The sequence below is a fragment of the Patagioenas fasciata genome, chromosome 8 (genome assembly GCF_037038585.1).
Source record: "Patagioenas fasciata isolate bPatFas1 chromosome 8, bPatFas1.hap1, whole genome shotgun sequence".
Classification (NCBI taxonomy): domain Eukaryota; kingdom Metazoa; phylum Chordata; class Aves; order Columbiformes; family Columbidae; genus Patagioenas; species Patagioenas fasciata.
This window is the reverse complement of record NC_092527.1, coordinates 28,881,321-28,906,376: the sequence shown is the minus strand read 5'-3', so window position 1 is coordinate 28,906,376 and position 25,056 is coordinate 28,881,321.

The following is a 25,056-nucleotide window of genomic DNA, read 5'->3' as shown; positions in this document are numbered from 1 at the left end:
GAGAATGAGAAGGTGCAGGGGGAGAGAGAATGGGCCTTTGAAACAGGTTAAATGCCCCAGCACTGTGGGTCTGATGTGAAAGGCTCAGTGGCACCATGGGAGGCACTAACCCTGCCAAGCTGGTGAGGAATCCTCTGGAGAGACTTCCTGAGGATTTTACTATGTGATAGGAGTGGGGAAAGAGCCAGATTTGCTTGAAATCTTCATTGTAATTGCAGCAGGCTGCCTGCCGTCTCCCTGCCAGCTCACTGGGATGCGTTTATGTCTCAGTCATACGCATGTAACTTTTGGGCTAGTAAATGGTGCCAGTGGGCAGGGACCAAAACGTCCTTGATGCAGATGTCTGTCTCCAAACAGTCTTTTAGGACTTAAGCTCTAGGACTGTCCATTGATCTGCTGGGGAGACTCCTCTGGTCATCCAGTCTCACTGCTTCACTGGATTTTTGCGAGTTTTTCATGTTTCACTCAAAATCTTGGAGGCAGTTCAGCATGCACATGTGGGTATTCTAACCTGAGTTTTGTGGTGACAGAGGTATCCTTGGAGATGAGCAAATGTTACAGACAAACCACCCACAGTGAGGGACAAGGATATACCACACTTTTTTTTTTTTTAATTGGTTTAAGCATTCTCTCATTATTTTTAACCTGCTTCCTGAGGTTTCTTTTTGGCTGCTTGGTGTTGACAGCACTGAAATGAATCATGGTTTTCTTGCCAGGTTCCACAATTCTAGTGATTTTCCAAAATCCCTCAGTCTCCAGAAGCCATTAAACAAAATCACTTTTTTCCCTGCAACCTCCTGCTGCAGTTCCCGATCTGATGCTCTGCACTGCTGTAACACATGGCCCTCCCAAGGCTGCACCCCAAGAGGCACCTCCCAAACCCTGGCTGCCTGCTGAGCACCTCAGAAATGAACCACGGGCTTGGCTGCTGGCTGCATCTGGATGTATCTTCTCCCATGGTGCTTCAGCCTTGCAGGATCACTGGCAGGAGCTGAGGGGCACAGGGAAATTTTACCTTTGTTGGTCTGTCTGTCCCCTCTCAATATAAACAAAGCTGTATTTCAAGCATTCCTTGTTGCTGAAGGGTGAACTATGTAGGGAGAAAGTCTGGGTGCCCCAAAGACAGAAATGCCCATGTGGATTAGGAAGATGCTCAGGGAAGCTGTGACGAAGACATTTCACCCTACAATCTGGGCCTGGAAGGGCTAACAGAACCCGTGTACTTACCCAGCACTTCGCAGTGTAAGGATAAATTTGTCCTCTTGGGATCTCTAGGAAATACAGCACCTTACCGAGCAAGTGAGCAATGATCCACCATTGCTTTAGGTGTTGAGGAACCTGAGAAAGAGAGAGGTGATGAAGATTGTTTCCCGCTGCTCTTCCTTATCTTGAAAGCTGTGATGTTAAAAACTCATTCTGGCTGTAATCTTGCAACTCAGTTTCCCATAACCACCACTGGGTGATCTTTCGCCATCACCCACCTCCTTATACCCCAGACCTCAAACTGCACCCCTGAATTAGCCCAGCTCAGACACCTTTACATTTCCTTATTCCCTTCCATCAACCCAAAAGTTCCCCAGAAACCAATGGCAAATCTCCCTTCTGGGCCCTGGTGTTGCCTCTGGAGCTGCCTCGGTCCCACTCATACTGGTCTTCCAGTGTGGGCTGTGCTGGGGGAGGCCAATCTCCCCACCACAGTGCTCTTCCTTCCCCTGGACCCCCGGCTGTGGTGCTCTGGCCCCCGCCATGGAGCAGAGCCGTGTGAGGTTTGCAGAGCCATGTGCCCAATGCCCACTGGTCCCTGAGGTTATAGGAGGAGCATTGCCCATGGCTGTGGGGTTGGGAAGAATAGGAGCTGTGGCAATGTGGAACAGTCCCCATTCCACACAGGAGCAACACTGGGGGGGTGTGGAGACAGGCTAGGGGATTGGCCAGAGCATCATGAACAGGCAGAGCATTGCAGGCAGCCCCTTCCCCGGCACCACTGTGTGTCAGCAGCCCTTTCCCCATCCCCACAAAACTTCTCTCCCCTCCCCAGTGAAACCCTTTCCTTTCGCCTCTCTGTGTGAGTGCACAGGAGCAACCGGGTGGTGAGAGACTGAGCCTTGGCTGCTCATCATCTCTCCCACCATTTGCTCCAGGGAAGGCCTGCGACACCGTGCTCTGCTGTCTGCTTCGATGTCTTTTTAATCCTGTTTCCCTGGTTTCGTATGGCAGCAGCCCACGTTCGCCTGTGCAAAGCCTTCCTCTGGATTGCTGGCAGCCGTGCTTCCAAACCCAGCTTGCTGTTCTCCCCAGAGTGGTGGGATTGATTGGCTCCAGCCGGAATGGGCATGGCTCTCTGCTGCTTGGACCGAAATGCAACCATCTGTTACACCTCTAGTTAAAAGTACATAAAGTTGAGCATTTGCGTGTAGACAATACCACCCCTGATACGCTTTCCACCACACATCCCTCTCACGCTTTGGCAGGATCTTGCACCACAATGGGCCCAGTACAGGCAAAACCGGCACTTTAGCTCTGCTGGAACCAAGCAGCATGGAGACGATGGGGGCGTAAATCAGCCCTTCCTTTTTTCCCTGCAGCCAGCCACCATTAATTTTGCTTTGTGCCGTGCCCCAGGCTTACCCATGGCTGGGGCTGGTCCTGCTGCCTTCTCCCCACCAGGCTGAAGCCTTCCCCATGCTGGTGGCCGGACTGCCTTGTGCCTGCCGTGCTGCCGATGCTGGTGGAAATGGCAGCGCATCACTGCGTCTCGCTTGGATGTTCCCATTGAACTAAGGCACTGAGGATAAAAAGGCAGCAGAGATGAGGGAAGACGGGACCAGCATACAAGAGAGCTTGAAGGGTGGGAGTGTGGAGACGAGCATGGCAGATGTATCACCCGCATAGCCCTGCACCTGCAAAGGCTTGGACCACACACCTGCCCTATTCACCACCTGGCGCTGCCAGCCTGGCTTTATGCTGCCCATTCGCTATCTAAATATCTCTGTGGAGCAAAGCCATAAGGGAAGGGCAGAAGATCTGGGTGGGCACATGGCTGAGCCACTGCCCCCTCCCTGAAAGCACTGAGCACTGCATGACCCTGCCATGGCTGTAAGGAGATTTCCATGGGCAGACAAATTCTGGCTTCTCCAGTATTGTTTCCCAGTTCTCCCCCTTTCCCAATTTCTGACTTCCCTTCCCTGGAAGCTTCAGACAGACACTGCTGGGGGAGATGGCTGTTTGCCATGCTCCATCCCAGCAGCAACTGCTTTTCATCTGCCCATCCTTTCTTGCTTCCTTGCCATCACTTTCTATGTCCACCACCAAGTCCATACTCAGAAATCCTCAAAAGTGTCTAGCAGCCTCCTGTTGAGGTCTTGAATGCACACGGCATCCAACCTGTGTTGGATGGATGGGGGTGGGCAGGGAGAGCTTCAGTGCCTGCAGGCTGGGGGAAGCCTGAATGTGCAGCAATGGCCACATTTATTGCTCTTCTTGAAGCACCAGATATCCCAGGGCAAATCAACCTCTGTTATTCTTGTTTCTTTCCAAGGAGACTGCAGGCTGCATGCACAAGGCAGAGAGGCAGAGGAAAATCAGGGGCATGAGGGTGGGAAGTGACCTTATCAAGGTTAGCGAGCAGATCAGAGGCAAGGAATAGGATTAATTTCCTTTAGCTCATTTATACCACTGTATAAATGTACCATTTGCTTGGCTGTTTACCTTCGCCAAATCACTTGGCTGAATTGTTTAAATGAGGCAGCTCCTTTTGAAGAGACTTAGGACAGAGATAACCCCAATTTCCCAGCCTGCCAAAGCTCACAAATGGGGGGCAGCCTATGACAAGGACCCTCAAAGTGAAGCAGCATTGCCCCATCACTGTCAGTAACTCTCACTGAAAATGCTGGTCTCTCAGTTCTTTCACTGGAGCCATAGCTCAGATGAAGTGAGAAAAAGATCAGGTTTGTGACATTAAAATGAGTGATGTCCCTAGGAGCTGATGGATATTGGGTAGCTAAGCCTTATCCCAGATTACAGAGGGACTCGTGGTGACATATCACCCATCTTTGACCTCGTTCATCTTTCTGGAGCAGTGGAGGTGGTGGGAGAAGGGAAAGCCTAAATGCACATCCTGGGAGCCAGGGTGGCTCTGAAAGCTGAGAGGAAAGCTGGCGGCTGGGAGAGAAGGAAAGACATCCGAGCTCAACATAGGGACAGCAGATGGATTGGAAAGAGTATAACCTCATGGCAATGCATGCTCTGGTCCCTGCAGCTGGCATTAAGGGTCAATTATTCTCAGTTAAACAACTAATTTCTAGCTGGAAAGAAAGTGACCTGCTGACACTGGCAACTTTTTTGGAATCCAGCCCCGTCAAGAGCTCTAGGAAGATGCATGTTTCTCTTTCAAACCATACATACTGGACAGGCTCAGGTGTTGAGTTTGAGGTGATGGTCAGAGCCCAGGACAGGTCACAGCCAGCCTGGCTGGAGAGGGCTGAGGCAGGACCCTGCCATGGTGGGGACTGGATCTCCAGCCCTGGGTCTCTCTAGTGTGTAAGAGCATATATGCCAAGGCTCCGCTTTTTTTGGAAAAGAAACTCCTAAAGGCCAGAGGGTTTCCCCACCATGAGGTGCAGTCTGGCAAGGCAGGAGGGTTTGAGTGCTGTCCTTGCTGCGAGGCACAGCTCACCCATCAGTTGAAGGCCACTATTGTATGTAATACCCTGGTGTGAGCCACCCTTGTGTGCCAGCAGCCTCAATTCAAATCCAACAGGCATCTCTGCAGGAATGGAGTCTTGATTGTACAGATACAGGAAGCATCAAAGTAACTGTCTCAGGAAAAGCATCTCCCTCCTGCAAGCTTAACACTTCCATGGCAGATGGACCATCCTCCAAGGTCTGTGACGGAAGACGGCCCTGGCACCCTGGCTCTGCCTGTGCCACAGCCTGGGGCATCAGGCATCAGGGTGCAGCCAGCACTGGGGCCAGTTATTGCCTTGCCGTGTTTCCCCACCCCTGCTCCCAGCAACCAGCTGAGCTCAGGTGCTCTGTGCTCCTCGGGAAGGGGTCCAGCCTGCTGATATGAGTTAAACTCCTCCAACTTGTGCCATGCATGTCTGGGTGTAAGTGACACCCCCCCTCACCATGCCAGGTTCTTGACCTGGGAGGAATTGCTTGTACTGGCAAAGTACTCTGGGCTGTACTGGCCACCCGACCATGGGGGCAACCTGCTGGGGAGGGAGCCCACGGCACAGCCCAGTGTCAGGCCAGAGGGGCTCCTTTGATCATTTCTGGTGAGGCCACATGATACTTATGAGGTCCATGTGATACCTTTGAGGTCCACATGACAGCCGTGAAGTCCACACAATACTGGTGTGGTCCACAGATCTGTTTGCCCCACAACATGAGGGGACAGGCACTTCTGCTGGAGCAGACTCTCCTGGGCTGGCTGCTTCCAGGGCAAAATATGGTCCCAGATAGATCACCTGCACTGACACCCATGCTCACCAGTGTGCCACACCACACCAGAGCCTGCTCCTCCTTGAAAGAGCATGGTGATGGTTTGGATGAGCACCCTAAGTCACAGCAGGGCTATTTTGGGAGTCTACTAGCCACCCACGATGGTAGAGAGAGGATCATTGAAGGGGTAAAGGGTACAATAGGTAAGGGAGAAAAAGATCCAAAAAGGGCACAAGGGGGAATAACCAGAGCAGGTGGCAAAGGGAGTGAAGGAGAGGGAAGAGGATGAAAGATCAAGGTCCTGCTGTCAGTCAGCCCTTCAAAGGCTGGCTGTAAAAGGATCTCAAAAGGAATGGAGGCAACAGGTCATGCCAGCCTGCAGTCTGGACAAAAGAGATGATGACAAGCAGCTATTTTAGCTGATGGCCTGCAGCCATCTTGCCTGGGGCGGTGCACTCATGAGGTCTCCTAAGCTAAGTGAAATTCAGCCTTGGATAGAGAGTTGGGTGGGAAAGCCAAGGCAGCAGGATGAAGGGCTGGTCCCGAGTAGCACTGTGAATTAGTAGCATGCCCAGACATGGGGCTATGGGGCACTGCCCCCTGAGAGAGGCTCACAGTTTGACACAGTTCTGTTGTAGGATCCTCTTCTGGCTGTTTCTGCAAGGACAGGAGTGTGATATGGAATGTCACTTGGGGAGATGCTCCAGGAGCTGGGGTGCCTGAGGACCCTCCACTCGCCCACCAATGAACACCATTACATGGGACTGCTAGTTGCTGACGGGCTCCCTTTCCCCTTTAATAAAACAGAAAATGAATCAGGTTCATGGTTTTGCTGAGATGCAGAACTCATACCTGCTCCAAGGTGCCTTGGGAACCAGTAAGGAGAAAATATGCTTCTCAACATATTATGATTTTCTTTCTTTACGTATTTTTTTTGTGTAGTAAGGGTTGTGTGGGAGCCAGGCACGTCAGGAGCTGCTGGAGTGCCCAGCTATGCTACACAGCAGGGAGCTATTGGGGAAAAAACAACCAGCAAATACCCAAGTATCTCTTCTGAAATACCTCACTGTTGTCTTTGAGGGATCATGCAAAGATGGTGCAATCTGTTACAAGGATGCAGGGCTCAATCCACAAAGCACCTGCTTTACTTTAAGCATAAGCATGAACTCCTTGAAAACCAAAGAGATTTAAACACGTGCTTGGAGTGAAGCCTAGCTGTCAGCCTGCTTATTGAATTGGGATGAAGTCTGTTATGTAAATATCGAAGCTGGTTTGTAAACATGGCTGCTTTAAATTCATCACCAAAATTCACACGTAGGTACCTTTCTGGATATCCCAGTAGCCAGTGCAGCACTGCTGGGTAATGGGAAGCTGCCATTTATAGAAACCAGACCCTAAGCTGTGCCAGGTGGGTATGGAGCCAACCCAAGTATCTCACGCATTACTTGAATTGAGACGTCATTGACAGGGAGGAAAAAAAAATCCCACCCAAAGCTCCTAAATCCATCAGGCTTTAAAATGCCAGGAGGAAACAACCAGGGGAATTACACCCAGGATGAACATGGCCTTGATGCTCCTTCAGCACTGATTGCTGAGGCGATGAGTCTAGCATCTCCTCTGGAGTTTTTATCCTATTTCATTCATTCTATTTATTCCTGATCCTGTTAACTTTATCCTATTGATTCAAATGCATTTTCATACTCCCTCATGGTCCCCTTTTGCATCACTTTCAGCTTTTAGGCAAACAGGATGGGCTCTTTCTGCCCTAGGAAGCTCAATGGTTAGCCCAGGAACATGCCTCTCCCCAGTTCCCCTCCAAGGTCCAGGAGACTGGGGTTTATTTGTTTGTCTTAGAGGGATAGCTTCATTTTCACACAAAACAGGAAGTGCTTCTGAATGCATACAGAAAAGGTCAGAGGGTTTTTAACCATGCAAAGGGCAAAATCTGAGCCTGTTGAAGTGATGTTGGTACAGTTCAGAGCGTCTCTGGGATTGGAGCCGTCCCTAAAGGCTGCAAAAATACCAGTAGGTGGAGATTTATGTACCTGCCAGCTAGCGTATGTTCCAACCTTCCAGCACAGAGGAGTCTCAGCATTACTGTTGCCTTCTGCTTTGCTTTGGCTGCTGGTACAGATCCGGAAGTCAAATCTCTTGGAGATGTTTGATTGTGCTTTGGTCTGTTTATAAAGACAACTTTGGTACTTCGATGTGGATCTGCAGCTGAATGCTGAGCATCTCCATGGTTCAGAGAGATGATCGGACACAGGTTTGGGCATATGAAAGCTCTTTTTTTGCTGATGGCCAAAGAGGAAGGATGATGGAGGGGTGAAACAGAGGTTTAATACATCCAGATTCCTCACTAGCAGTTTCTACCCTGGCACAGTCACAGACCTGTCTCTGGTGGAACTGCAGATGCATAGTACCATGGGAGTGGGAGAACTGGGCAAATAGGGAATTGGGCATCTGCAAGAGTCATTATTTTAAACAGTTCTTTCTCCAGGCAAGCCACCCCTACTCTGAGTGACCTGTGGGTATTTGACAAGCAGATGCCAGTGGATCTAGGGTTGGGAGCAAAGGGTGTCTGTGACTTGGACTGCTCAGCTCTCATCACTCCCAAATGTTCCTTTTGAGTAAATTTTGAGTAAAGGTTGCAGGAGCCCATACTCCCATGCCTTCCATATTGTTCCTCTGGTAAAGACATGTCTTGTGGCACGTACATCATGGCTGGAATGAGGAATAAAAGACCTCACTGTAAATAAATATGAAACCCCAAATGGCATGCACAGTGCCTTGTTCAAAGCGCTCGGCCTGTTTGAAATCAGCAGCCTCATAAAATCCAAATGGGTTTAGAAACACTTGGAGTCATGGGGTCTCTCTACATGAAGTGCCTGGCTCAGCGGCTGGCCCTCACCGGGGTATCAGGGCTCGTTCCCTGAGCTACGGAGGTTCCACCATTCCCCACCTCATAGATTTGGGCTGTATCACGGGACACGTAAATCAGAGACTTTGCCCTTCGCTGTGGCTCTCGGTGGTGGGGTCGGGGGGGTCATGAGCTCCCCTCTCAAAATAATCCTGGACAATCAGGAAGTGTTTCTTGTTTGATGAATTAGGTGTATAAAATCCGTGAAGGGCTCACGAATGGACAGACCTTTTCCTTTCTTCATGGGGATAATATTTCATGATTTGGGGAGGAAAGAGTGCAAAGGGAGGGGGGAAATAATTAGTAATTTGTGATTAACTCTTTTCATGGATATTTTGTTTCTTTGTTCTCTGATGCAGCCTGGAGCCATTTAAAAAATGACTTAACGACAACAACCAAACTAATCGCTCTTTGTAACTAATGGCCGTGTCAGAACTTGAAAATCAAACCGAAAGGTCTTGGAAGAAGTTGCAAGGGAGAAGCTGAGTGCAGGAGAGGGGGTGGAGAGGAATTCCGTCCCTGATATCAGATGGATGCTCAGAAAGGGCCCTGAGATCAGTAGTCATAAAGGGAAAGACAGAAAACCTACCTAAAAAGCTGACAGCCATTCTTGCTGACCCAAGCCTATCAGGCTGCCTGTGATATACTCCGCTTCCTCTCCCCATGGGCAAAAGGTTTCATTCAGTCACGCTTGGGACCAAAGTCCTCCAAGGTCTCCGCTTCAGTTCTTTCCCCAATGCATTGCTTAAGATCATAGAATCACAGAATTAGTTGGGTTGGAAAAGACCCTTAAGATCGTTGAGTCCAACCATAAATCTAACAGTACCAAAGCCACCGCTAAACCATGTCCCTAAATGACACATCTACATGTTGTTTAAACACTTCCAGGGATGGTGACTCAACCACTTCCCTGGCCAAGCTGTTCCAGTGTTTGACATCCCTTTTGGTGAAGAAAGTTTTCCTAATATCTGATCTGAACCTACCCTGCTGCAACTTCAGTCCGTTTCCTCTTGTCTCATCGCTTCCTCCTGAGAAGAAGAGGTTGACACTCATGGTGAGGCACTGGAACAGACTGCCCAGAGAAGCTGTGGGTGCCCCATCCCTGGCAGTATTAAAGGCCAGGTTGGACAGGGCTTTGAGCAACCTGGTCTAGTGGAAGGTGTCCCTACTTATGGCAGGGAGGTTGGAACTAGATGGTCTTTAAGGTCCCTTCCAACCCAAACAATTCTATGATTCTATAGCCAGATCCTTTGGGTTTTGGCTTTGCAGAGAGATTCCCAGTACAACTGGGAAGGTTTCAATGGAGCTCCAGTGCTGTTTCCCAAGATAAGCTAATCTCCATGAATGGCTTGGAGTCCTCTTCACTTGTAGATCCAGTGCATGAATCACAGGAAGAGCAACACTGCCTGCCTCTGGCTTTCTTGAGTTTGGTTTTCACTGCAGGGTGGGGGATTTTCTGGCTGTCAGATGGTAAGAATCAAGGAGTGCGTGTGGTGGGACACATGGAGGGACTGTGTTTGGAGTGAGATCTCCTTTCAGTCATGAAGGCCACCAACCAGGAGCATGTGTAAAGCAGGCTATCAGCAAGTGACTGAGGTCCAAAGCCTTGTTGTCTCTAATTGGGTCACACATAAAACAGAGCTTCAGATTGAAAGCCTTTTGGAGCTATGATTTAGAAAGGCAAATCCATTCTGGTATCTGATTATGACACTGACATTAAAAGCACTGGGAACCTCTAATCGATGGAGGTTAATTTATTTAGACCATAAAACAGGAATTAATTTGAAAGGGGCTGGAGTGGAGCAGCAGCTGAGACTCCAAGCATCCTTTGTGTGGTGCTGGCAGGGTGACAGGGATGTGTTGGTCAACCTAAAGGTGGAGACCACAGCTCTCCCAACCAGGAATCTGTCTGTCTGCCTATCCCTTCTCTCAGCCCTGTGCTGACTGCAGACTGGGGAGATCTTATTACAGAAAGGTGAGAAGTTGAGTCTTGGATGAGGGTTATCTTTGGTTTGCCCTGGAGACTCTCCCTACTCAGGCAGATCAGGTCTCTGAAGTGTGGTGAGAAGAAAGTCCAGTTTTGTGAAATGTTGCCATCCTTTCTGTGAATTCTCCTTGCTCAGAGCACACAGCCAGCACGGTTCGTCCTCCAGCAGGTACTGGTGTGCATTGTGCTCACTCAAGAGACCCTTGGGCGGCCAAAGACTGTCAGATCTGGAGAGATCTGAACACAAAGGGTCGTAGCAGGTAGCTCTGGTCCAAAGCAGCGAATTTCAGCTCCTGGCTCCTGCCTAGGGGTACGCTGAAGTGGAAGAGATTTTCCTAGCCCGTCACTTTTGTTTTCCTTGATTATTGTTTAAAATGCAGAGATTATGAGGTCAAACTTTCCCAGCCAATATTTTTCCTAATGAAAAATGTAGAAGGGTACGAGTCAGTGATCGAATCTATACGTTGAGTGTTCCACACTACAGTGATTTCCACAGACAGAACTTCAATAAATCTTGTTTTCAGAGAAATTATATGAGGCTGATGCTCTATTTTTGCCAGTTTAAGATCACTTTTCTCCTCTGCTGTGCTCTGTCCAAGTGGAACTTTTCTCCAGCTGAGCTGTGTCTTTGCTACAGCAACAGGACAGATCCTGATGGCTGCAGCATGAGCTGGGCAGGAGTACCAAGGTTGGCCCCAAAGTCCCTTTGCCACAGACCCTCCTTAGACTCAACAGCAGCATTGTCCCTCAGTTTTCCAACCCGAGGCATTTTGCCTGAGTGCTGGCAACCCTGAGTACGTTGCCTTTCCCATGGGGAGAGAGAGTTGCAGGCGTAGGATGCACATGGGTAGCACTGCTCCTGATACAGATTGTGTGGGAAGCCCATCATCGAGCTGTACTTGGTGAGGGACACGTACCTTTGTCACTCTACCATGCACAGTCCTTGCCAATATTATTTAATGCTGGAACTGCCATGGCTTCTGTCAGTGCCTCACTGTGCTGTGTGCGATGCAATGGCATCCCTGCCACTCCACATGTGTGTGCCTGCAAGCACACTTGAAATACTAATGGTACCATTGGGTGGATGAGAAAGTCCTTCAACATCATCTCTCCTTTGCAGCTTAGGAGCTTTCTCCTGATTCCCAGCCTGGTTTGGTGATGCTCATTGGGTGGGCAGACGTGCAGGGGGCAGCATGCTCCCCCTATCAACTGCCCTGCTGTTGAATGCCTCCACCCGCTTGGTGGATTCAGTGACAGCCTATGTACAACAGTATTTCACAGCCTGTCCATAGGATCAATATGACATTTCCATTCATCATTAAATATGTCTTCTTTACTTTGTGCTGCATAAATCAACCTTTCAAACATGGTTCCTGGGGTGAAGAGTTGCTTTCAAAGACCACTGACCAAAACGGGTGCTTTTTGTGGAAGCTTCAGTGTTCTGATGCTCTGCTGGCATGAATGGTGTAAAGTTTGGGAAAAAACACAGAAATTATGTGCCTCTTGCAGGTGTTGGAAGAGATTTAACCTTTGTGTTGCCCCTGCGTGCTCTGCTGCACTGCTCGATGCAGAAGGTAACATGCTGGAATAGCTTGTGCTTGCCCGAGGGGTTGGGAAAGTACCAAGATCACTGGTCCTGGGCTGTGCTGGATTTAGTAGCCTTAGACTGATGCCAAAACAGCTTGGTGTGAGCAAGGTCAGGGGCAAAAGGCACTGAGCTGAGGTCAGCCCCCAAAGCACTGTTGGTCCAGACAGGGCAGGGGCTCCTGGTGTGGCAGGGAGAGGGCAATGGCTGTGCTGGGATGTTAGCCTGTCCCCTGGAGAGGGACCAGGAGCTGTGGAGGTGGTTACCTCTCCAGATAGGCAGAATTCTTGCTCCAACCCACTCTCAGATAGGGCTAGAGCAGGCTAGAAACATGGCCCCTTTCCCACTTCCCCCACTAGGAGTGGCCCTGGAGAAGTTGCTCTTTGCTCATGTGCATCTCCAAAGATCGATGTCCAGTCCCCATGCTTGCCCATGCAGCTACATCTCCCATAGCAATGGGAGAATGTGGGACTGGGCTAGCTCTCCTGAGATGGTGGGGTTGGACAAAAAGCATCACATCCTTCCCGTGGTGACACACAGGCTTCTCTCAGCAGACTCAAGGACAGTGGATGCATCAGATCTGTAGGATGCTTGGGCAGAAAGGCACGTTCAGATTTTTCTGCAGCCAGTCACAGGTCTTGGTGGCAGCGGAGACAAAGGGAAGGGCTCAATGGATGTGCATGAAGCTGCCTCTGCAACATGCTTCAATCTCCCCTGCGAAGAGCAAGCACTGACCTGTGCCCTCCCCATGCACTGGCTTTTTGTCAGTCGGCTCCCTTGTCCCTGCCATACGCACACACATTTTAGCACTGTCTGCAAAGCAGTTTGGGAATCGATATTGCAATTGTGTTGTAAGTGAATTAGTTATAGATCAGCTTGGGGTAGGATTAGCTTATAGATCAGCAGGCTGGCAGGTTGCAGGGAAGGAGCACAGGCAGACATGCACACACGCACATTCACCAGCACACTGCTCTGCTGATGCACAGCAAGAAGACAAGGGTGAGCTGGGGTTCTGCAAGCACAGGACTGCTGCCCTGCGAAGCACTGCTGTACACAGGCACCGTGGGCAGGCAAACGCTTACTCCTGGGTGTGGAGGAGTAAGGCTTCAGGAAAAGCAGAGGTAATGCTATATCCCAGATCTTGAGTCTGCAGGTATGGAAGGAAAACCCATCGGGTGGCTCTGTACAGCCCTGGCGCCACGGTTTGCATCCTTCCTGTGAACGCTCACACCTCTGCCATGGAGCTGTTGTGGACTTTTATCATGACAGCTTTACTAGAAAGTGTGTAAAAAATACCAAGCACAAGTCTGTCCTCACAGGTTCCCTTTTACCTTTTCTCAGAGGTTGAAACAAACTATTCTTTTTTAGTTGCCAGCTGCAGACCCTGGGATGTGACCCTTTTAGTGATCTCAGGAGAAAGCAGTATCCACACACAGGGGTGGGGAAATTGAGGGACAGAGCAACAAGCTGCCTGCTGCAGCCAAAGCGGCTGATTCAGTGCACCCACCTGGGCTCTCACCACCAGCCCATACACAGTCAGCCCTGGACCCCATTTTCTTGTGGTGCACTGCTCACTTCTTAAAGTCCTGTTGAGTCCCTTGTCATGACTGCAGGATACTCTGGCTTCTAAAATTAGACCAGTAGTTGGGTCCATGATAAGGGGGTTTCCAATTAAATAATCCCCCTGCCTCCCCTCCCACTTTTGCTTTGACTAAGCATGCTGCAAAAACAACTTGCTTCTAAAATAAGCATCTCCTCTAACTCCCAATTTAAACCTGAGTAGCTGTGCATGACATAGCGGGGTTGGGATAGCAGCTGTGCCACCCCTCCCGCCGTCTTTTGCTACAACGGCACCTGGAGCGGCTGGTGCAAGTCTGTGCGTGGGTTAGGGCTGCGTGTGCTTCTAAGGGTATTGGGGCTCTGCTGTGAAAGGAGAAGGGTGGTGGAGCATGGGGGCAAGTGTCCCCCTTGGTGGTACCCACCACTGGACAGCCAGTCTTCTCTGAAGAGCACATTTGACATCAGGACATGGTCATTTGATGAGATGAAATACGGGCAGACCTCTGAGGAATGCCAGCCCTCTGCGCATGGGATAGCAAAGTGACTTTTCCTTGGCACTTTGCACTGACTTTCCTAAGTAACCCTGTCTCCAGCTCGCTTCTCCTTATGTCGAACCATTTTTCAGCCATGGGACCAGGTTGCTGGAGCTCAGTTTACACCCACTGGATTTGAGCTGGGGCCAGAAACCAAGCTCATTTTCACAGCCATAAATCTGGAGTAGTTCCACCAAAGTCAGGGGACTTAATTCCAGATTTACACCCAGTGGCACTGAGGTGGGACCTGGAGCCTCTGGCTTTGGAAGCAAAGAAGGTAAAGGCAGGTTGTAGGAGATTTACCCTGGCAGGTTGCAGTACTCGACCCCCAGCAGTGCATCTGTGCCTGAGTATCCCGTGGTCAGAGTTATTAGAGCAAGCCCTCTCTCTATTATTCAATATAATTTACTGCTGTCCCATTGGGTTGCCCTCACTCTCGCTCCGTGAAACCGAGTGGAACTAACCTGAATAGGAGGATTACGGGCTCCAAATGGAAACGGTCGCACCAAGCCGCCAAGCGGAGAGCCTTGTGCTGAGCAAAGAGGGAGGCTGACAGCCTCAGTGACATGCCAGCACTTAAAATGCTGATGATGGATGAATGTCATCCTGCTGGGAAAGGAAGTGGGGTAGGGAAGAGGGGGACGGGGGGGCAAGGAGGGGAGGGAATCTGGCCCAGATGAGCCAGGGAAGAAGAGCTGGCACCAGACTTGACGTCTGCACTGATCCTCATCCGTGGGTTGTGATTCATGGGGAGAAGAGGAGGCTGAGCTCCTTTCCGTGAGCCCTGTCACTCTCTGCACACCGGAGTGAAATTTCATTGCCCTTGGCAGTTCTCTTGTCCACAGCATAGGCACATGCACAGATGTGTATATTTATACATGCACACACAGAATACATAGGAAGAAGGTTTAACAGATGTGTGTGTAAATGTGTGTATATGTATTTTTATATATATAAACACCTCCCCTTGACACACATGCACATACAAGATTTCCTTCAAGACACTTAATTAAAGGCCATTGTTGTTCCCACCTTTTACTGTATGTTGTATTTCATCCACAAATCACATCTACTAAATTAAAGGCTTTCTGCTAATCTGTTTTGTTTTGGTTTGGTTTTTTTGATTCCCCAGATGTCAGTGGATGTCAGTGAGATGGCTGCATTACTCAGAATACTGCGAGTATGTCTCAAGAGTGCCTGGGCAGGGGATTTCTCTCTCTCTGTCTCCTGTTGTATTCCTGACAGCAAAGTAATTTGCTTGTATAGATTCTGGCAACAAGAACAACGCAAAATCTGGCTGCTTGACAGTGTTGCATTTTTAACTCATGGTGGAACAACTTCAGTCTGGAGACCTCTGAGGTTCACTGTTCCAGGGTTGTTCGCTCCTGGGATTTGCTCTGGCATTGGGTGACTCTATAGATGGGACTGTGTTGTCACTTTTCCCAGCACAAGGGCTTGTGAAAGGGGCCTTACTGGGCACTGTGTCCTGGGCTTTTGGCAGAGTAGGGCCCTTCCTCCAGGTAGGGTCCCACACTGTGCCATTACTCCTTCCTGCTCAGGACCCCATGTTGCAAGTGTATAATCCCACCTGGGCCATCCCCAGCTGCTCCCAGACGGACAAGTCCCACAACGACCAAAAGCCCATAGTTCTGTAAAGATGTGAGGGCTAGCCAGGAGGGAGGGGGATCCCGTGCCCAAACGTGCCTGTGAGGAGAGCACGTGCTCTCCAGGTGCGTGAGTAAATCGATGCTCTGGCAGCTGGTGTCCAGCTAGCCAGCTGATGCACCAGAAAACAAAGAGAAATCCACCTCTGTGTGTACTAGTTGTGGTTCTACAATGCAAAGGAGCTAAAAGAGGGGGCTAAGCTTGGGAAAAGAAGGGCAGCTCTAGGAGAGGGGCCCAATTTGGGGCTGAACGCAGCCCCGGGAAAAGGCTGCCATGCTGCTGTTTCAGCAGGCGGCGCTCCCTGCCCTTGCTCGGCTCTGACCCCAGCACCCCGAGATTAATCCTGTCACCCACCTCCGACAGCAGCTGCTTAACCGCGCACAGCAACCCTGTGCAGCAGTTTCAGCAAGAAAGCGAAGAAGCCTGTATCCAATTGAAACGGCAGGGGGGATTTAGGGAGGCAGAAGGTAATTTCCCGAGTTGGAATATGGCCAGGATACAAGGACTAATATCCTGGCTCTTGGGGAAACAGTCATGGGATCTTTACTCGCTGGGAGTCATCCTGATCTCCATTTTAAGTTAGATCTGGGAAAAAAGGAAAATGAGACAAAGGGAATAACCCTTCCAAGAAGCCTGGGCTTCGGGGCACTGCTTAAAGCTGCCCTCATTGCAGGGAAGAGCTTCCCTGATGCAAAGGCACTGAGCAGCCCAGACATGAAGGCCTGGCAGCCGCTCTGTCCCCTGCATGGGCACTCCATGCCTGGGGCCTCCCCTGTGCACCCAGATGGGGCTGAGGAGTGCCCTGGCTCCTAGGAGGGAGGTGGGGTGCTAATGTCCATCAGTAGCATCACACAAAGTATTGTCTTAATGTGGTCATGTCCTTGTGCCAGTGCTTCCCTCTGCTGGGAGATACCAGGCAGACTCAGGTCCCACAACAAAGGGGATTTGGGAATAGAGGGCTGTGTGCTGGCACCAAGCACTTACACTGCAGCCATTTTCCCCTTGAAAAGACGTGCTTGTTGTGTCCAAAAACTAACCCAGCAAGAAGACACCCGACTGCAGAAACACCACTAAGGGTAGTGTCACAGCTGTACCATCCAACCTGCCTTTTCTGATGTCTTTGCAAACTGAGAGCAGTTGTAAAACTGTAGTTGTGAGGGGAGGGGTTGTGTCTGCTCCTTTGCTTCCTCAGGGCTGCTGGGCACAGGACTGACCCTTGGAGGCACCATGATCCAATGGAAGGAGGTGGCTCAGCTCTCAGCTCTCAGGATAATCTGTTCTGAGATGCAAATACCCCAGATTAGTTGTCTGGGAAGGTGTAAGCTGGGGATCCAGTCAAGGAGCTGGGGGAGGTAAAAGGAAGCGTCACTGCCTCCCAGGGCTGCCCTGGTCCTCCTGTCAGCACAGACCCCTGGCCTGTGAGGAGAGAGCTGGAGACATTCCCATCTGGTTTGTCACCAAGTCCCTGCCAAGGACACAGGGAAAAATGGACATAAGTCCCTTGCCTGTGGGTGCTGCCACCCAACACTCAGGCAAGCAAAGGCATCACGAGGAGGGTATAAAGTGGCCATGGGTATTGTCACCCACCTGCTTCTGATCATCCTGCTCCTGGGCTCCAGGGAGGTGTGAGGACTGTCACAATCCTGAAGTGCCACCATTTAGGAAGCAGGGAAGTCCCAGATCTCCCTCCACATGTTCACAGAGCATCATATTTTCGCACTATCGATCCCTCCAAATACCCAGCCATGATGTGTGACCCCAGGAAAGTCACCTGGCAGTTGCTTTAAAGTCTCTCTTACGGACCTCTGAGGTGTCTTTATGGCCTTGGCTTGGAAACTGCTGCAGAGAGGATAGAGTGGGAGGTGGTGCAGCCAGTGGTAGGAGCAGCGGTGGTGTGAGCACTGGAAAATGCTGCTCCCCATGCAGGGAGCTCCCCTGCTGCTGGTGTCTGCCATCAGGAAGGGATCCCATCCCCTGTTCGGTACTGTGGAGCTTGTAGGAAGAAAAAGCGTCCCTGAGATGTGGGGGCAGGTGAGGGCAGGCTGCCTTGAGAGCTGGCTCAGCTTGTGTCCCTGGCTTTTATGCTACCCTTTGGTTTACATGCTTTGCTCAGGCAGGACAAGGCAACCCCAGTCTATGCTCATGCCAAGTAATCTCAGCGAGTGGTGCTGAAGCATTGGGCTAGTGGAAGTGAGGGCTGTGTTAGCACTGCTGGGGCAGTCCGACTGCTTCTCTCATGTGGGAAGGAGAGAAAAGGTTTGTTTTAAAATTTAAAACACTTGGAAATGGCACTAGAAGCCCCCAGGTTAGGAATTATTGCTATTCTTATTGTAGCAAGAAAACCTTTAACGTAATCTGTAGGATAGTGTCTCTTTAATCAGTGTCTGCAGCAAGTTAATAGCTAGTGCTCTCCTCACCTTTATAAGTGATCCTTTCAGGCCATTTTTTCCCTTATGGCTGGGCTCCCCATGATCTGCCTGCCGGCTGGCAGTGACTCTCTGCATCATCCCCTTGTCCGCTGCTGAGGCAGGGCAGGGGATAACAAGCAGCAGCCCATCTCACTGCCCCATACATCACAGCTGAGATCCGTATTCTGACAGTTGCATTTTGTCTCTTACTTTCTGAGTAATGTGCCCTCAGAAAGTCAGGAGACGAAAGTATCCTTGGTTTTGATTGAAGACTCAGGGCAGGCAGATGCATCCTCCAGACCATCTTGGGAGATCCGGCTGCTGGGAGCTCTTGAACTCCTAAATCCTATCAAGAGAGAGCAGGAAAGCAGCCAGAGCTTCGCTATGCTATGCGGTTTTACTCCCTTGCCCGTTGGTCCATCCTGGCTCCTACCTGCTGGCAGCCAGAAATGAAACCAGCGAAGCTCTAATATTAACAAGCCCTCACCATTGCACTGTGCTTAATTAGGTTTGCATGTATAACAACAAGTTCAGAGTGGGAAAGGGGGTTCGGAGAAAGCAGGGAAATTGTCAAGATGAGAAGGAAACCAAAGATCCTGCCAGGACCTATGTGTCATTGATGTGGTGACATGTCTCTGTGCAGTGATTTCCCGAGAGTCACAGGCTGCCCTTGGTGCGCACAGAAAGACCATTTTGGCCATTATTAATGAAGCTCTTTGTGGCAGCCTCACGTCCAGCCATGCCTCCCCAATGGACCAGCTCTGTGCTACCCTGCCTGGCAGAGAAACTGGCTTCCAGTATTCCCACCATCCCTGCTGCTAAAACTGTGTTTCGGAACAGGGGAAGATGTGGCTCCAGCATGCTCGGTGGGAGACAGTGTGTTTACATGTGCAAGAGTGGGGCTGGATCGGCCGCTTGCAATTCTCCAAGGATCCTGGGTGTTTGCAAAGGCATCTCTGTCAATCAATAAAAAGCAATCACAATAATGAAGTATCAAGCAGGAAGAAAAGATTTCAAGCTCTACATTGTTGGCGGACTGGGAGTTTTCTTTAAATGAGGCGAGAGAGTCTGGGAACGCAGAGCCCACAGCAGGAATGACAAATCTGCTTCTTTTGCATGGGGGAAGTGGCAGGACTGCAGCCCCTCCGATCAGATCCAATGACAAGGGAAAGGCTGAGAGAGGACCCTGTTTCTGTAGACACAAAGGACAAGCCGGTGGCGGCGACTTTCTCTCTGAAAAGTCACGTTTGCCAGGAGAGGCTGTGAAATCCAAGCCTTTCCCAAGAGCTCGTTCCCTTCCCGCCCCCCCAGTCTGGGGAAGGGAGTTGTTCTAATTTTGTTTTTATTATCGTTATTCCCTCCTGGGTGAGTGCTGGGAAAGTGGCAAATTTTGCAGCTGCCCGAGAGTCAATGGGAAGGGGGATGTGAGTGATGCATGCCAGAGCGGGGTCTCTTCTCACCTTCTCCCTGGCTTCCCACGGGACCAGGCACGACTGAAACCAAAGGATTGCTTCTCCCCTCCATCTCAGTCATCCCCACTCACACCATTTTGCCCTCAGCAGGACCCCTGGGGTGGCCTGTGGCATGCAAAGGCAGTGGTGCCACCAAGCGTGTGGGGCTGTGCTGGCTGCATTGGCGAAGGTGTGGGGAAAGCTGTCTATCACAGTAGGCTTTTAAAAACTGCATCATGAGCCTTCTTACACTGGAGAAGAAGTTGCTGTGGACTTTGGTTAGCAAGGCTGGCTAGAGACAGGGAGCATATAGCATTTGCCAAACTGCGTCATCTTCCTGAGGCAAGGCTGGTCCTAATAGGGCTTTTTCAGTGCCAAGGCAGGTCACCCAAATCGTCTGCTCTAATTAAGCCTCCCACAAACTGTAGTAGTCTTTACCTTCATCTTTACCTCTGATGGGGTAAAACTCTTTCCTGCCATAGAAACATCAATTAAAAAAAAAAATAAAATCAATGAGATCTCTACCTGGAAACCAAAATCTTCACTGATCCATGGCAGTAAAGGGTTGGATGTGATTGCACGTTGTCTGGGAAGGCCTGAGACAGGGTCTGGGATCACTGTGAAGGCACGTAGGTCAGTCACACTCGTTCCATGTCAGTGATGCCAGCTTGTGAGGATTTTTAAGCAGTGCTTTATAGGTATGAATTAATTTTGGCCACAACCCAGGCAGGTCAATGAGTTAGAGAAAGGGACATATCCATTGCCAGTTTTGCAGAGGGGAGATGCTCAATGTGCCTATGCCTGGCCATTCCTGCAGGGCACCCGTGGTCCCAGCACCAGCTTCACCTCTTGCTTCTCCTGCCCTCCTCCACCTTGTTCTCTCTCCCTTTGCTTTGGTTGTACCAGTTGCTGGAGAAATGTCTGGGATACAAAAAAACCTGTGTCTGTGGATACCTCACCAGTGCCTTCTGCATGGATGACTCTGTGTTGCAGTACAACTTACACTAGGGCACAGAAAACAACATGGAGAGAATAAAATACCCTAATTTATTTGATGCACTTATAGAACTGCTCCTTCAACCAGGTGGCAGCACCTTGGGTTTCAGTGTTTCAGGCACTGGGTCCAAGGAAAGCTGTTCCAGCTGGGGACTGGCTGCAGCTCTTCCTCTGGCCAGGGTCTCGCAGCTCAGCCCAGTGAGGATGTGGTGGGAGAGGTATCTCCTGTAGGCAGGAAGGGCACAGCTGTATAGGTGCTGTCTGGAAGGTATCTGCTTGCCTTTCGAGGTGAGAGAATAAGACAACAAATACCACCAAATTCCTGTTTTCTTGGCATGGAAGGAGGATTTGACATTACTGGTCAGCTTTGTCAAATCAAAGGGACAGTGCTGGTGCCAGAGCCAGCTGAGCTTCCAGAAGGGAAACTGAGCCAAGAGCAGCCTTAGGTTTGTATTGGGTCCTCCCTTCCAGCCCAGTAAATAGCCTCCAGCTCAGGCCATGGGAGATGGGAGGAAGAAAAGAGAATAGATTTATTCCATGAAATTAATAGAATGACACTGGGTGTTAATAGCCTATTTACCAACATCTCCTCCTCTGTCTTTCACTTAGCTGGGGAAACTGCTTCCTAACCTCAGCTGTGCCCATTGTGCTTTCCTCCCATCTGTTTCAGACTCCCAAGGAAGGGCCCTGCTCTAAGGAGAACCACAGAGCCAGACCCTCTGACAAACCTGACTCAGCTTACCTGAGGGTCTCAAGCCCATGTGCGCACACTCCCACTTCATCTGTACACGTTGGCAGGAAAGATGAAATTGAACAAACCATTTACACGCCAAGTGGATTAGCCAAATTGTGTTAAGCCCCCGCAGGGACGCCCTTGTTCATAGCCTTCATTTGATTTCTCTTTCAAAAGCCCACCAAGTTGAATGTGATTACGGCCTCTTAATCCTGCCTGCACGTGTCCACGTGGGGTTAATGCAGCGTAATAGATGCCCTTTACAATTGCATGCCGCTGACCATTCCTGCGTGGCTAAACTCTGAAGCCCAGATGTTCAGCAGATGTAAACCCAAAGCACAGACTGAGTGCTACTGCCTGGCCAAAGAACTGCTCTCACAGCTAAAATCTGAAGGGGAAATTCCATCTTCCCAAGGCTGAGCAGCAAATCTGTGTCAGAAGAGTCACTTTTGGTACTCAGCTCCAGATCTGTTCAGCTCCTGAAGCGCTGAACATTCTTTGCAAGTCCAGCCTGTGATCAGAAGGGTTTTTTTCCTGGAGGTTAGGAAGTGGTACCAAAGTCCCAGCCTCATCAGGAGTGCTGCCCGCCTGGTCTGATTCCCACCCAGCAGCATCTGCAAGCCCCTGCCCAGGTATGCCTCTGCTGATGGGCAGGTTTGCTTTTAAAAGACTATTGCTTTCCTAAGGAAGAAGCTACAACCAAAGAGTCATTGCAGCTAGGCAGCAACACTGGAAAAACAGTTAGTTGCTGCGAAACTGCTTGGTTCTGCCCAGCCAGGAATGGGAGATTGTAAAACACAGGCAAAGAGACTTACATCGGTTGACTTTTATAAATAAGAAACCAAACTGATGCTGCCTTCAGGAAGGTAGGATTGCAAAACCAGGTCCCCACATCCACCTTTTGCATCAGCCAGGATGCGTTAGCCTAAAAACAAACCCTGGGCACAGCAGACTTTGCACACACTGCCCTGGCCAGGGCATGGCTCCCTGTTTCCACAGAAGAAATCACCCAAAGCCACTCACACCTACACAGAATCAGTTTGCCACAGCAAGATGTGCACGGTGCTCCATTTAGGGAGAGAAACCAGCCATGGTTCAGTCCTATTATCAGCAAGAAAAAAAATCAAAGACCTTCTTGTCTGGTGACAAGTGGGATGAAACCACGGGGGGGTAATTTCCATAACTCTTTCAGCCAGCACTCAACACACAAACTCTCTTTTCTCAAAGTCAGACCACCTGCCATGGGAGCAAATCCATTCCCCTGGCATCTCAGGACTGTATCACATAATCCCCTTAATAAAACAATCAAGTTCCAGATTAAAAACAGTTAGATTTCTACCCTGCTGAAAGTTTTTTTTTTTTTTTTCCCAGAACATCACCGCTAGGAAACCTCCTTAAAATGTGCTGCTTTTTGCTGGACTGACCAAAAATAAAAAAAAAACAAGCACTACAAGTAAATGGTAGAACTGTTATTTCCCCATGGAAACAGTTTGGTTTGCCAGAATGATATTTTCCATTAAAAATGTTTTGCTGGAGAATTCCCAACAAGTCAGGCTGCTGCATCACTGATTTTAATCAAATACAGAACTTCTTGTTTCCCTTTGTTCTCAAACTTATATTCAGGAGAAGGGATAGTTACAGATCTGCCTCCTTCACCAGCAACGTAATGTCACCCACCAGGTGACATGTACAGAGAGAGATAGCAATGAAAATGTGACGTAGCTCTTGCTACAGCCAGCACTCCCCAGGCAATGGCATAATCTCTCACAAGACTGTCTCAACTCTCAGAGCCCCTTTGATCTCCAGCTGTTTTTTTGGAGATGTTCATTTTCCTAAGCATAGCTCTAACAGTGAGGCTGTGCTGAATTCACAGATAATCAGTATCTAATTGGATTAGAAGCTGATAATATCTTTGACCTTCTGTAATGGCTTGTCTGGCCTGCCTTTCTGCAAGGTTGAGGCTTAATTTTAGGCAAGAGTTTTTTTCACAAGTGAAGCATGACCCTGTTAACCTCTGAATCAGAGAAGTGACCTATCTCTACCCAGCTGCTGTGGAGCTTTTGGAGACGGTGATGCACACACAGGTTTCACACATCTGTGTACAAACAGACTGAACCTACCTACAGAAGACAGATTCAGGATCTGATTTTCAGCTGGGCTGATGCAGAACTAAATCCTCGTGCAGAAATGGTGAGTCAAAGGAGTATGAAGCTCTTGCAAAGTGAGTGGCTCTGCTGGTACAAGCTATGCAAGTCACATCCGCTCTTCACCAGTTCCTCCACATGCAATGTGCGGAAAATGAGTCGCCAGTGTGACAGAGGGGATAGAGATCAGGGTGGTGGGTGTTTGCGAGACAAAGGCACAGGGATGCTCATATGCTTTCGTGGTTATGCCTTGGACAAGCTCACCTAGTCCCATCACTGCAGGTAAACATGTGCTCCCACACATGGGAGAAGGTTCATACACTGGCCAAACACAGCTAGGAGCAGAGACAGTGGGTTAGTGTTACACCTGGCTAATGCCTGTCCCAAACATACTGTGTGTGAACACAGAAATAAGTTTACCACACCACAATTGGACAAAAATCTACACACAGAGCCACACTCATGAGCACACACCATGGACACAGAGGGATGCCTTGTTCCTGCTTGTCACAAGTGTGTGTGTGCATCCAGCTGTGCCCTCCACCTGCCCTGCCTGACATACCTACCATCCTTCCTGGGGCTTAACCAGGCGCTTGGAGTCTTCCACTGCTCTTCATCACACTGCCCTTCTTAAACCTGCTGCCTATCTCACACTCACAAATCGACGCTCTCCTGGCCATAGGCCACCACAAAGCCTCTTGGTTTTTCCCCTCTTGAACGCACACTTTTTTTTCTCATATCCTCTCTCTGTTTGCACATCCACAACCTTCCCCTCTGCTTTCACTCACAGAAACCACTCCATACACTCTATAAAAATCCCCTGGCCACAGCAAGGCTTTCAGACCAGCGTTCACAACTGCTTCTGTAGGAACCTGACAGGCTGAATTTTGGGGCACTGAGATTTAAGGAGATGCAGGGAACAGGAGGGGAGGGAAGGATGCCTGGTGAACAGCAGATGTTGGTGATCGCTGGATGGAGCTGTTAATTTAACTGGAGTTTATCGAATGGCAATTAGGTGGGGCTTCATTACTGTAGCCAAGTGGCACAAAGATGTGCTGTAAAAAAATTAAGGAACAGGGATGTGCACTGACAGAGTAACAGTACTGATGTGGTGTTCAAGATCTGGAGCAGTAAATCCTTTCACTTGTCCAAAGGTCCTTCTCCTGGGTGGCGGGAGCTGGTGCTTGAGCACCTGAACCCAGCTGCCGGGCTTGTCTCAGGGTGGGAGGCTACAGATTCAGCAAGCAGTGGTGAAGGTGTGTACTCAGGAGAGCAAAGACTGGGAATGAAATAAAGGTCTGAACACAGTGTAACAAGGTGTGGGTAACATCCTCAGTAAGGCAGGTTGGTCTCCAGCTCAGACAGGGACAGAGATGGAGGCAGGGCAAAGGGGTGGAGGAAGAGTATGGAGCTTTGTGAAATACACCCAGGTGTCCCCACCTGCCAGAGTGTCTTAGCACTTTAGGTATAACATTACACCAAAACAAGCAGCGCAGGATCCCAGCAGGGCACATTTCCATTTCATGCGATAGCCAGAGACCATGCATTTAACTGCTGCTGCTCCAGCAAGCTGAGGGTTGTGTTTCACACCTCTGCTGCGTGGGGTGGCCCTAACAGGAACAGGGAGGA